Below are 14,007 nucleotides of genomic sequence, written 5' to 3' on the forward strand. Positions count from 1 at the left end.
AGGGTTTACTTCACAAAGAGTATGAGCATCACTAGCAGTATCTGAGTGGTTGAAATCATTGAGATACATGCAAAGGATACAGGTGAACCTTGCTGATTGTTCGCTTGCACCGACTGAAGATTAACACATCTCCCTACCTACGACTTAGGCCTACTATTATCTATAAAATGTTGATATAAACGATACAGTACATGGAATTCTTCGTTCTTATTTACAAGGTCTTGTTCATTGTCAACTTCCTGAAGTTTTCTTATTACGTCATTTCCTACTATACTTTCAACCTCGTTTCTGGTTATCACTACATCCGTAATTTGCTCATTACCACCGCGTATTTCTTGAACTGTTTGTCTTGGTTTTGCAACGCATTTAGTGTAATCTATGTTGTTCGGATCAAATGGGTGTGAACTGCATGCCCTAAATCCAGTTTGTATATTAGATGGCGAAATGTAAGTGTGAACTGTTTGTTTCAACAGAGGAGCAAATTTAGCTTTCGTCAGAGACTGCAATTGATTCTGAAGTTGCCACTCTCGTACCACTTGCTCCCATCCATCCTTCAATGGTTTAAATACGGCAACGTCAGCAGGTTGCAATATTCTTGTAGAATTGGGATATAGAGCAATATGTTCAATTTGAAGCTTGCACCAAAGTTCGCTAAGTTGATAAGCAAGATGAATTTTATGACCGTCTACAAAATATATAATCGGGAACTTGACATTTTTTCGATTTTAGATACGGGTACAACACATTACCTATATATTCATAAAATACTTCGGCTTTCATCCACCCGTCCTCACTGGGACCGATACCACATCCTGTACGCACAGATCAAGCCACATCATTAGGCACACAAACATAAGGGAAAACTATCATTGGGGGTGTTACGTCACCTGCAGCACTGAAAGTAAACATAGCTGTTAAAGACTCCTTTGCATTTCCCTGTCTACATCGTACACGTTACTTACTCCTTCTTCCGCTAACACCTCTCCAATTTTCGGGCAAAGCAAAAAGTTAGTTTCATCACCGTTGTAAACACGTGTTGCATCCTGCAGAACATCTGTAAGGTTATCGGCTTCAAAATACTTCTGTCTATTATAAACCATGATCTTATGTGATTTTCTGTTACACAAGCACTCGCACTCGTAACAAATTTGCATATTCTTTCTGAAACGGTACGATTTCTTCGAAGGAACGATTTATACCATCCATCTCTCGGCATGTTATTTGGAAATGGATTAGGACGAGGATGTTTCATGAGAAAGCCCTGAACACTTTTAAGATTATCCTGTTTCTTTCTGCGGAAACCCTTTTCAGCACATTTTATTAACCATTTCACAAAGAATGGTTCTTCCTCTTCTAAAATGGGTCGTGGTTCGGAAGATGATTTCACATCTTGATTTCTCAGATAGAACTGTAAGGTACTGCTTCCATGCTGTCTTTATTCCTACACCTTTTGATATTGCTTCAAGGGTAGCACTTCTCTGTTCTAGTGCGTATCTTTTTCTTCCAATCTTTGGCATTGTGTTCCAATTCCTGCAACAATAAGAAAACGTTTTGTAATTCATTTTATATGAAATAAATTAAGTTTGACATAGATCCAGGCCCAACCATTAAAAAAAGCAGAAACTAAATGCCCCTGTTGCTAACACCAAAAATGTCCATAACCGTCCAGACGTTTGGGACTAAAGTTTTGAATCTCACAGCAGACTTTTCTTTACCGGAGTTTCTTTAGTCCGTTATTCACATTGACTTAGGCTAACTCGCCATTGTTAATAACTATGCTTGTGTCTGAATGTGTTTGAACTCGTGACTTCGCGTTCAGATAGCAATAATACGACAAGAGTGTACATGTTCAGTGTTTACGACTGGATAATTTAGCTTACGTGAAATGTAGTACATTGGGGAGATGCCCTATTTTTATCAGTGCGATTTATTGAATTTTCTACATCTCTTCATACATAGCTACTGGTAGATTTTCTATGCCTAGTTGTTTAGAAAATCACAAACACCAGAACAGCGACCAGCACGTTGAATATTTCTTAATATTCTGTAACACGTAAGACGGTAATTAGGCTTATTGTATCTTCTCATAAGAACGTCAAAAAAGTGGCATGCCAATACAATGAATTTAGTAGTTGCTTTGTTCCCTTATTGTAGGCTATTGCTTACAAAATATTAAGTTGTTTAGTCAAACACTTTGCTAAATACTGAAAATTTGTAGAAAATATATTTTACGTGTTAAATAAATAATAACACGCCCAACCTTCTGCTCACCTTTGATGTGTTACAGATTGTTGGTGCCTAGCCCTACCAATACTAAAACTAGACCAGGGGTGGACTGGCTCAACTGGCTACCCGGCGAACCCCAGGTGGGCCAACCCTCCAAGTGGGCCACTGAGATTAAAGTTTTTAACGCCTCCTTACGTAGACCACGCGCACTTCATGGCCGACTACCTGAGTTTTGAAAAGTACTTTTTTGCTGCAACTCAAAGTTCAAACTATTGTAATAAATTTTAATGGTGGGCTAACTCTGTAACTCAGCCGGGTGGGCCAATCTTTGCCAGTCTGCCCCTGAACTAGATTACATGAACAAATAATTTCAATAGGCATATTAGACATGTTTCATTACCAGAACCTATTTTGCTGCAAATCTCTACAGTCATCGGCATGATCATTTATACAGTTCTTGGCACTGTGCCAATAACTGTTACTTATTAGAGTAGGAAACCAAACTTTTGACCAAGAATAGATGTAGAGATGGAAAGCATTACGGACAGTTTTCAAGCTATTTTATTCTTCAGCATCAGAGACAGTGACTGGCACACTAGTGCTAATTTCTGACATTTTATATTTTCATTCGTACAGTCCCACACAGCAAGGAATATTTCCTCAATCAAAAGAAAATATTTTCATTGGTTTCCAAAAGGTTTTCCTTCTCTGAAGATTTCCATGATGGTTTCCCCAATGTATTCCGAAAATTTCCCGAAAATATTTTCCCAAAAATATTTGTGAAACATTTTAGAAATTACCGAGAGTACATTTTGAGAGTGCTTGCCGGAAAGTAAATCCAGGAAAATATTCACAAAATATATTAGAAATGTTGTTTTGAATTTAATGTAATATGTATTCACTGTTGAGAAGGGAAATATTTTCGAAATGATACTAAAAATGTTTTCCATATATGATACGGAAAACAATAAAACGAAATATATTCCATATATTTAAAAAATGTTTTCTATTACGTTATTTGCAATATTTTCTATTTTTACGAGAAAACATATTGAATATATATTTTCAAAAGGGTTTAGAATATTTTAAAAATAAATTATTTCGTGGTATAAGAAATATTTTTCGGAAATGTTTTAAAAAGGTTTACATAATTTTTACAAAAGTATTTTGCTAATCTTCTCTTATAACTTAAATAAAATATTTTCGTACAATATTTTAGTATTATTTCTAGAATATTTTATCGAATTTTGAATATAAAACTTTAAAACAGGGAAAATTAAACACATTAAAAATGAATAGAAAATATTTTCCGTTATGTTTTGGAAACTATTTTGTGTTTTTAGTTAACAAGATTTTCTGATATATTATATAAACATTTTTACATTGTTTTCAGAATATACTCTTTCGTTACTGGAGAAAATATATTCCTTGTTATATCTGAGAAATATTCCAAATATTTACCGGACATATTTTTTTAAGAAATGTTTAGAAAACATTTTATGAAGTAAAGGAAGTATATTTTTTAGAAAGTTAGAAGCAAAATAATGTATAAACTAATTATTGCTGAGCAAAACTGTATATACGATTGTACAGTTATACTGTAGCACATAGTGTCTGATGAAGCCAAACAGTTAGTTGGCGAAACTGTAACACGTGTTGAATTTTAATGAAAATATATAGTTTTGCTTAGCAAATAATTAGTTTATATTTAATTATAACAAAGCAAAGCTTCTACTTATGGAAAAAATAATGTAAGGAAAATTTTCACAAATTGTACTAGAAATATTGTGTTCAATGTAAAGTAATGTTTGCAATGTTGAGAGAGAAAATGTTTTCGAAGTAATACTAAAAATGTTTTACATACATTATATAGAAAACAGAATAGGAAATGTATTTCATATATTTTATAAATGTTTCCCAACGTAGTATTTGCAATCTTTTCTATTGTTACGAGAAAGCGTATGAAATATATTTTTTTAATGTTTCCATTATTTTAAAAATAAATTCGTTCGTAATATTAGTTTGTGCTTTTAGCTAAGAATATTTTTGATATATCAAAGAAATACTTTCACATTATTCTCACAATATATGCTTCAGTTACATAAAAGTACATATTCCTTGTTGTACCTAAACTGAATTTTACTGGAAATGTTTCTGAAACATTTTTATAATTTAAATTGCATATCCTTAAATATTATGTTGGATATTTTTTAATTTTTGGAGATTATATATATATATATGTGTGTGTGTGTGTGTGTTGTGTGTGTGTGTGTGTGTGTGTGTGTGTGTGTGTGTGTGTGTGTGCATTGCTCGAGTTGGGCTTGGGAAGTCCAGCTATGCGGTTTCCTTAGCCCAGACCGGGCTTCAGGGGGCATACGCTTCAGGTAGGGCCGGGCTTGGGCGATTATTTGCAGTTTTTTAACAATTATTGACTTTAGTTAAATGGTAATTGCAAAAAGAAACAACGAAGAGTGAAAGGTATTAAAAACAATGCATCTTTTACAGTTGGTATTGCTCAGCGGCTCCACTTTTGCTACATAGAGATTTAATTGTTCTCCCTAGTGACCGGGCTTGGGTGGGTTGGCTTCACTATTAATTTGTTCCGGGTCTGGCTTGGGCCGAAAACTTCCAAAATTTTTCCGGCCTGGGTTTTTATGGCGTTTCCCTCCTGATGCAGACAAATAGCAGGAAAATGGTTCTTAAAATAATAGTATATTGCAGTTCGAACGAAAATAGATTCTTCCAATTATTCTCTTTTCCCCTCTGACTGAATGAATCCTCTGCTAGGTAACGACCTTTAATAAACAGCGTCTATCTTTGGTCCGCTATTTCCTTTTGTTAGCAGATATAAGATTTGTATTTTTTTTCAAGGAAGTGAAGAAATAATTATCCGGTACATTTATGTTTTGTCACGCACACAGGCAGTCTTTACTTGCTTCCCAATGAATTTGAGGAACATAAAATAAAAAAACGTAAGTACCAGAAAATAGAGTCAATACAGACTTCTTCATTTGTAACACATTTGTTGAGAACTATAGTTAGATGTCACGTGCAAGCCCTCTAAACATGTTCCATCCTTTAATTTAAACGTATAAGAATTCCTGATTTCAGGAGAAAATTTCCATTAACTATGGCATATGAAGTTCTACACTCTTATACTTTGTTTATGTATGTGAGATCACATGACAAACCAAGAAACAATGCTAATAGGTTTTCTTCCAGAAAGTGTGAAGGTGCTGAACTGGGACTTTAATTGCGTCCCTTGTGCAAAAATAAAAAGTAATCGCAATTGGTATTTATTTTAGTTCTTGGGGGAGGGGGAGATGGAAGCGAACCCTCGGAAGGATCTCTGAAAAAAAGAAAGACTGGATTGTAACCGCCACTGTTTGGTATATTACACAAAGTAAGATTGTCGTTATTGTTACAATCCACAAGAAAGGCGACAAAACTGATTGTAATAATTATCGAGGCATTTCTCTTCTGTCAACATCCTATAAAATCCTTTCAAATATTCTATTAGCAAGATTGACCCCATACGCAGATGAAATTATTGGAGATTATCAGTGCGGATTTAGACGAAATCGATCAACATCGGCCAAATATTTACCATTCGCCAAATACTTGAAAAAAAAAGTGGGAATACAATACCCCGGTACATCAATTATTTATTGATTTTAGAAAGGCGTACGACTCGGTTAGGAGAGAAACATTAAACCGTTCTTACAGAACTTGGAATACCGAGAAAGCTAATTAGATCAACTAAGGCATGTTTAAATGAATCCCAAAGTAAAGTCCGGGTAGGAAAATTTTTGTCCGCGAGCTTTCACGTCGAAAATGGCCTGAAAAAAGGAGATGCGTTGTCGCCATACGAGTCCCTTAAAAACATGTCTAGTTGCTATAAAAAAAAACGTTTCATCAATATCTGAGATGGTGATGGTACACGCTCTACCTGAATTGAAATAGATGGCACCTTTTTGTTATTCGATATGCCCATTAGACCGGATAGTAAAGACTATTGTATTAATAGAAAGTTGAGACATTATAATATTAATAAATTTTGATTTAAAAAAAATAGGCACTAACTATACATTTAAGTACGAAGAAAGTGCCAAATAAAATTTACTTTAGGCAGCCTGTGATCCCCCAAAATAAATGAACTTCTGTTCTTTATAGTATATCTAACGTAAAGGAACGATATTGGTCGATTTGACGCTTTATTGATGCATTCCGGACAAAAAAAAAAAAAAAACAGGACAGTGTACGAGGCGATGCTTCGAGAAAAGATTCGCCCAAGAAAAGAAAAAGTTCCCGGCGGGAGCTCATGTGGTTCGGATTCCACGTTAATCAGTAGGTCCACGTCTTATATAGCCTCGCTGCTGAACGTTACGTTAATCTCAAAATCAACTCAAAAGAAGAAAGTATATTCAAGCAGATGAAAGAGTTCGCCCTACAGAATTATGAAACTTTTGAAATTGTAGAATAATGCTGGATTTGGCCCATAATTCCATCATGGAATGATAATGTCATGGTAATTGTAACATAAGACAAAATAAATTATTCAATATGTATATTAGATTTCACTGTTTACTTCTTGTTCCACTGTTGTTTCCTTTCCAAGTATCTCTGTTGAAAATACATAGTAATAAGCAGTAATGCAATGTTATGGGTTGCTATGAAGTTATGAATATCCTTTATGTTAGAGATATTATAAAGGTAACTTCACAGAATTTTACTTTGGGGTGTTATAGGATGCCTACAGCAAGTTTTATTTTAGCTCATGATAGATTCATGCTGAAAAAGAAAACTCTGCAGGTCATTGTCTTCGATTTTCCTGAAATTAGGATATATCATTCTAAAAACAAAATAGTTAGACCCATATGTTTTGTTTCTGCATCGCACAAAGATTTATTAGAACTAAATTAAGCATTTGTTGCAACTGAGACTTTCAGTGACTGTTTACTATAGAACATACTATAACATGACGAAAACAGAGTTTTGAAGATGGCATTTTAAAGAAAATTTGGATCAAATTTCACCTTTCTGAGCTTCTTGACTTTAGCTTCTTCAGTTACTTTTTAAGAGTTTTTGTGATATTAGTGCCTATTTTTAAGGCTTTTAGTATGTAATCATCTGTAATAATTTCTATAAGTAGAAGGTTTGCTTTGTATATACTTAAACAGACTATTTGCTGAGCAAAACAATATATTCACATAAAAAACTACCTACGTGTTACAGTTTTGCCAACTAACATTTTGGCTTCATCAGACACTATCTGGATAGTGTCTGATAAAGCCAAAATATTAGTTGGTGAAACTGTAACACGTATGTAGTTTTCTATGTGAATATATTGTTTGACTCAGCAAATAGTTTGTTTGTGGTTAAGTAATCATCTGGTTTCTGGTTATGAAATACATTATAACCTATTTAAGTAGATTAGCCTATTTAGGTATATGGCTTTGCGCCCAAACGTCCTGCTCCGGTATCACAGGGTGGTATAGGAGAAGAGGGCTTTTATTATTTATCACTAGGCTTTAAGATATATATATAAGTGCATATAAGTAAGCATAGTGAGAAGGACCACATATACTTCTACCTTATTAATTTATAGGTATCGTTAAAAAATGTAAATATTAAGCTACCTTTAATCTGTACTTTTTTAAAAAGTTCATATCTTTGTTACCTTATGGCAGGCATATAAATAGCAGTTGGATTAGGGCGCCAAGGCAGAGCGGGCAAGCTCTGTGTCAGTTTTCTACATTATTTATTTAAATTAACTAAAATACAATAAATTAAATCTTTTTAAAATTTTTACCTTTTAACTCTTTTAAAGCGAGAAAATTTTCTTTATCTTTTAAGTCGAAGCAAAAACCCCATCAGGATCCTGCCGCCTATAGTCGGACAATTTGTCCATGCCGACCAGATGCCGCGGTCGATTTGCCGGCGCTGGACAGCGGAATCTTTCCGCTCGATTTTCGACCGCGACGAGCAAAAAGAGATTCGTTCACCAAAAGAAAACAAAGAGAGTTAGAAGGTAATTTGTTGCTTTAAAATATGAATTAGGGCTTATATTTCCCTCGTATAAAGCTTTCTCGAAACAGTCGGCTGACAGTCGGACGACGACTGCAAAAAAAAGTCTGCTGGCAATTTCTTGAAAAACGACGTCGGCGAAAGTTGCAATAACGCGTACCAGCGGCAAAGAGTCGAATTTTGGAAAACGAATTGGGCCTGTATCTTCTTTAATGATGAAGTAAAAATTGAAACTGTTCGAAGGTTTTTCTTGGGGTGGGCACTAATTCCATAAAATATGTCTTGTAAAAACGGAGTCGGCAGAAAGTCGGCATACAGCGGACGGAACGACAGCGACAAATGGTGGTTGTAAAGACTTCGAAACGTTGACGGCGTGCCGACCATAAAAAAAGGTAAATGTATGAAAAGAAATGTAGTAATGGGACTGCACGTAAAGGGAATATGAGAAGTAAATACTTAAAATAAAATACAGGTACGAGAGGATCCTTGACAAACATTTTGGAAGAAGACGGAAAACAGCGGACGGCGACCGCGACAAATATTGTCGGAAATGCGCCGAAACGCTGGCGCCGTGCCGACAATAAAGGAGCCGAAAGAAGGTCGGCAAGCAGCGGACGGACCGACCTTGATAAGATGCTCGGACAAGCGCCGAGCCGCCTTTGCCGCTGAAGAGCCTGATTGCAGAAATCGTAGTCTGGTTGCGCTGCCTGTAGGTTCGGTTCGCGTTCTTCATTTGTCACATGGTGATGCAGTGTGGGTGATTCAGTGTGCTTCAAACAAAGTTCGTTGAGGTGAGTTTACAAGTGGGGGAAAAATGTTTATGATGAAAAAAAATCATTCATTGGAACTGTATCAACTTGCTGGTTAAGCAAATATCACGAAAACATGGGATATAGTATACATAAAGCTGCATCAGTTTCCGAAGGAGCAGGACGCTCATACTTTTAGGGATTATTCATTGAGTATGAAGTGAGAGAGCTATATATATGTGGTGGGTTAATTTAATATTATACATATACATTTCAAATTTTCAAAAATATTATATGTTGTGTTACATATGTTAATTGTTGCTGCGCATGAAAAAGATTCGGTTATAGTATGTTCCGCGCACTGGCGTCTCTGGCATGTAAAATTTGGGGGGGGGTATCAAAGAAAGTGATTTAAATAATACTACCTAGCCCAACCACTGTATTAACTTCGATTATATTTGTTATCTTTCTGCTTACCATCACGGACCCCCTAAGGTATATCAAGAACTCGATTACAATTGTAGGGTCCGCTCTGGCTCAGTGGTAGAACGTTCACCTCTGGTGCTTGGGGTCCCGGGTTCGCTCCCAGCCATCGCCATGTGAACTTTCTGGTGGGCAAACACCGTCTGCGCGGGTTTCCTCGGGATTCTCCCGTTATTTTATACTTTTTTCATTCTAACATTTCATTCATTACTTATCATCATCGTCTTCTTTAGCCTAACCGGCATAACCGTGGGACAAAGAACTTAAAGATTTCACTTAATTTTTCATTTAAAAAAACAGGGGACAGTTAAGAAGACGATTTTCTTCTTGAAATTGCAAAAGTTTGTATGCCTTAGTTTTTAAGGTAAGTGGCTTCTAACTCAACGTAATGTGTTTCTGCACAGTGTACGAAAGCTGTATTTTATGTTTACAACTGAAGCGTTGCTAGTATGAAACCATAACAAATGATTTTGTAACATGTATGATTACCAAAACCCACATGTTTTCACTACCCTCGCTTACGCGTATACCCACCGTCGCTGACGCACTTGTTCCCTTCGAACACCCCCTACCGCGCGGGCACACCAGCGTTGCCCTGTCTGACTCAGTTATATAGAATTCGTGCTTTTCAGTGGCCAACTAGCACCAGGGGCGGATCCAGGGGGAGCGATCGGGGCGATTGCTTCCCTCCCAAAAGAGGAAACTTTCTTATTTTATATATAAATAAAACCCATTTCAGATTTGGAGTACTTAAAAGTAGCTCTAAGCAGTAGTATTACAACCTATCTCCCCCCAGAAATCCATCCTGGATCCGCCCCTGACTAGCACAGGTTGGTTTTTGTTTTTTGCACTGTAGTTTTTATGTCCCTGACCTAATGTAAAGTAATCGAACGTAACTTAATCTAATCCAACCAAATATAACCGATCGGAGTACGTTTTGATACATTTCGATTTTCAAATTGGTTCTGCGATACAACAGTAGATCCCTAAATTTAGGTTAGGTTAGTTTGGATAATTTTTAGATTAAGTGCTCTGACTTACTGCTAGAGAAGATAGCTTGATTTTGTCTTTTTGTGAATAGTTCTTGCATAATAGAGTGAGAAAGTGCCCCGCAACCTTTTCTTATGGCAAAAATACTTAATAAAGCGAGGTGGTATACAGGCCGCACTCCTATAATGTAATCAAAGGAACGCTATTTCCAAGCAGAAATCGTACTCCAGGGGAAAAACGGCAGCGCGGTGAGTAGTACACTGAGAAAAATAATCGGTAACCAACTGGAGGTTAAAGGATAACTTGGCTGCTAGAACCAGTTAATAATTTTATCTATGCCAGGTGTGATATTTTCATGTCGCCCAGTGGAAATATTTTAGAAGCAATAAGAAGGAAATTGGTGAAATAATTAAAATTTTTTATCAATTATTCCGGGTGGTGCGCCGAAAATAAACCTGAACGAACGCAAGTTCGGATTTGTACATAAGTTTTAAGCCTAAATAACAAAAAGGAAGATAATTATCTTAGAGAAACGTGGACAATTTCTCATAATGCTTAGTGCCATGACAAGATTTGTGTTTCTTTAGTATTCTCTAGTGTTTAGTGTCTCTTTAGTAAAATAATAAGATCCACTAGATTTTATACTGTAGGACTTGTTTCACATGTGAGCGAAAACTTCCAATTAAAAAAAAAAAAATACAGGAGAAATGAGGTAGTGTGTACAGGTTTACTTGTGACGCAATACTAGAAAAAAAATTTGAAAAATTATAATTCTTTCACCAATTTCCTTTTTATTGTCCCCTAGAGGGTTTCCACTTGGCGGAATATATTTTACTTGGCATAAATAAAATTCAAGGGGACCTCTAGAAGTAATTGTTGAAAAATTATAATTCTTTTACGATTTGCGTATAAATAAGGCTTCCAGATGTCTAGCATAACAACAGCGCAAAAATGCACAAAACAAACTGTGCTGGGTGGCCACTAAATAGCACAAATGCTATCGAACCGAGTCAGATAAAGCGAAGTTGGTGGGCCCTCGCGGGAATGCATCCGAAGGGAGCAGGCACGTCAGCGATAGTGTGTATGCGCAGAAGTAAGGGTAGTGGAAGGAAGTGCGTTTTGAGAATGATACAAGTTTCAACAACACTTTTTGTTTCATACTAGTAACTCTCCACTTGTAAACAAAATACAGGTTCTGCACACTGTGCAGAAATATGATGCCGGTGTACACGGTGCAGAAATAAGCCGCCCGTGGAAAACAACATCTAATAGAGCCATTTTTCATATGCACTCATTTGTTTTATTCGTCATAAAGCACTTGTAATGATTTTACACTAGTATACCTAAGATACAGTTGTATTACATTGTATGTAATTAAGTTACCTGTACAAATTTGTTCCTTATAAAGATGTCTTTTCATGGAAAGTGTTGAATTTTACCTGTAAATCTTCCAAAATGTAGTGCACGAAAACTACACCTGCACCAGACTGTTATATTTTGATTTTTTGCGGGCAGCAGTGGCTCAGTGGTAGAGCGTTCACCTCTGCTGCATGGGTTTCCGGGTTAAACCCTGCTCCTGCCAAGTGAACTTGTGGTGGACAAACAACATGTGCGTGCGTTTCCTCGGGGCTCTTCCGTTTCCCCCCACTTTCTTCATTCCACCATTTCATTCGTCTCTCATTTTCGCCGTCTCCTTTAGCCTAGCCAGCATAAACGTGTGAGGTGAAAGTCATAGATTTTTTTAAAATTTTGATTTTATGTAATATCTAAGAAAAAAGGGTCACACAAAAATACTCCTCAAAGAGAATAAAGCAAATGTCTTCAAACAGAATGACACGAATTCCTAATTCGCCTGCCACTTCCTCATTAAAACGTAGTGATGTTCTGGCGGTATAAGTCAAAGCCTTATCCATATGGATCATAACCTGGTTCGCGTCTGTTAGATACAATAGTGGGATATCTCTCCAGTAGGTGAATATCAGAATGGATTCTTGGAAGTATTTGGCATCCACCTTCAGGTTTTCTTCGACCTTGCGTATCATCAACGTACCCTCATATCCGAATCCCGTAACAACCATAAATCCATGAAGGAAACTCCCTGCACTGACGAACAAAGTTGCTGCGCCGTTTGCCGTCAATGCCATGGTCAAGGATGTTATAAAATTGAGGATCTGTCCATACAACAAAATCATGAAGCCATACGTTACAGTTTCGCCACACCTACTCTGACCGCTCCGCGCCACTAAGATAACAATGTTTCGAGTCAGCAATCATGGCGGAAACGAGAGTGAAGAGTTGACTTTCATAACGATTTACGAGTAATCTAAAATACTACTAGAACTGTACTTCAAATATGCTTCAATTTATTCGGCTTAGCTTCAAGAAACTTATTACAAGTACCTATTTAACTGGAAACTTAAGATTATTTCAATTCGAACAAAGACTAAAACATAAAAATAAAAATAATAAATAAAACTTCGTTTAAACTCAAGCATATGTAATAATAAAATAATTTGCTGTATATAAATTGTTTGCTGTATATTATGTTCTTTTAATAACGTAACACGGTTTATGTATTATGACTTATTCTTTAAATGTTGGAGTCTCTGCTGCCGAGTTATAGTTTTGTGATCTCGAGAGTTTTTTTTAAAGGGTTTCTCAAAGTTATTTGTTCATTCGATTGAATTCTTATTACAGATGGTTTCTGTTTTAGATATGTTACTCAAATTGACTCCTAGGGAAAAATAAAACGTATTTGTTTTAAAACTTTTATCATTTTTGCCCACCTGATCGATTTTACCTGTAGTTTATTTAAGTATATGTGCATTTTATTTGTTCCACTAACAAAGTTTTCTTTTAAGGTGAAATATTTTGTATTCAGCCGAATATAAAATTCTCAATTGCCAATACAATAATGTCGCAAAATCCTGATGCGTATCGAAGTTCTATTTCAAAGTAATATAATGCGATCTTCACTAAATATAATATTCTATTTTAATACATCTTTTTGTCTGGTGAGGGACTTAGTGATTTTTTGTTTAACTTGCAACTTCAAAGTAATGTTTCGAACATTTCCCAAGAAACTACGATTCCTACCATTGGATACATGGCAGGATTTCTTTTCTTTTCTGATTCTCCTTTGGGGTTGCGACCGTACTGTTGTAATAAAGATTAAGTAAAAGTTAACTGTTTCGACTGTTAATTGAATTCTTCATCAGTGACTATAGTTTTGATTGCTCTTACATGTTTTCTTGTACATTTTTAAATGTTGATTTGTATCAAAGTAACTTATCAGTCTATTCGGTTCTCCGTGTTCTTCGCGTTTCACTGTCATAGTAAAGCTGCTTTGTAAACATTTTTGTACTATCCAATAAAATTAGCTACTTTCAATAGCCAATATTTTTATTAGAGCATAACACTGGGAATTTAGAAGCGAATGACTGCTTCCATTTTAAGAATGAAATGAAAAATCTAGTTTAACGTCTTACGATTACGCATTGAGGCTAATGTAGGCAGTGATGATGAGAAATGA

Source organism: Thermobia domestica, chromosome 18 (assembly GCF_964235325.1).
Source record: "Thermobia domestica chromosome 18, izTheDome1.hap1.1, whole genome shotgun sequence".
Taxonomy (NCBI): domain Eukaryota; kingdom Metazoa; phylum Arthropoda; class Insecta; order Zygentoma; family Lepismatidae; genus Thermobia; species Thermobia domestica.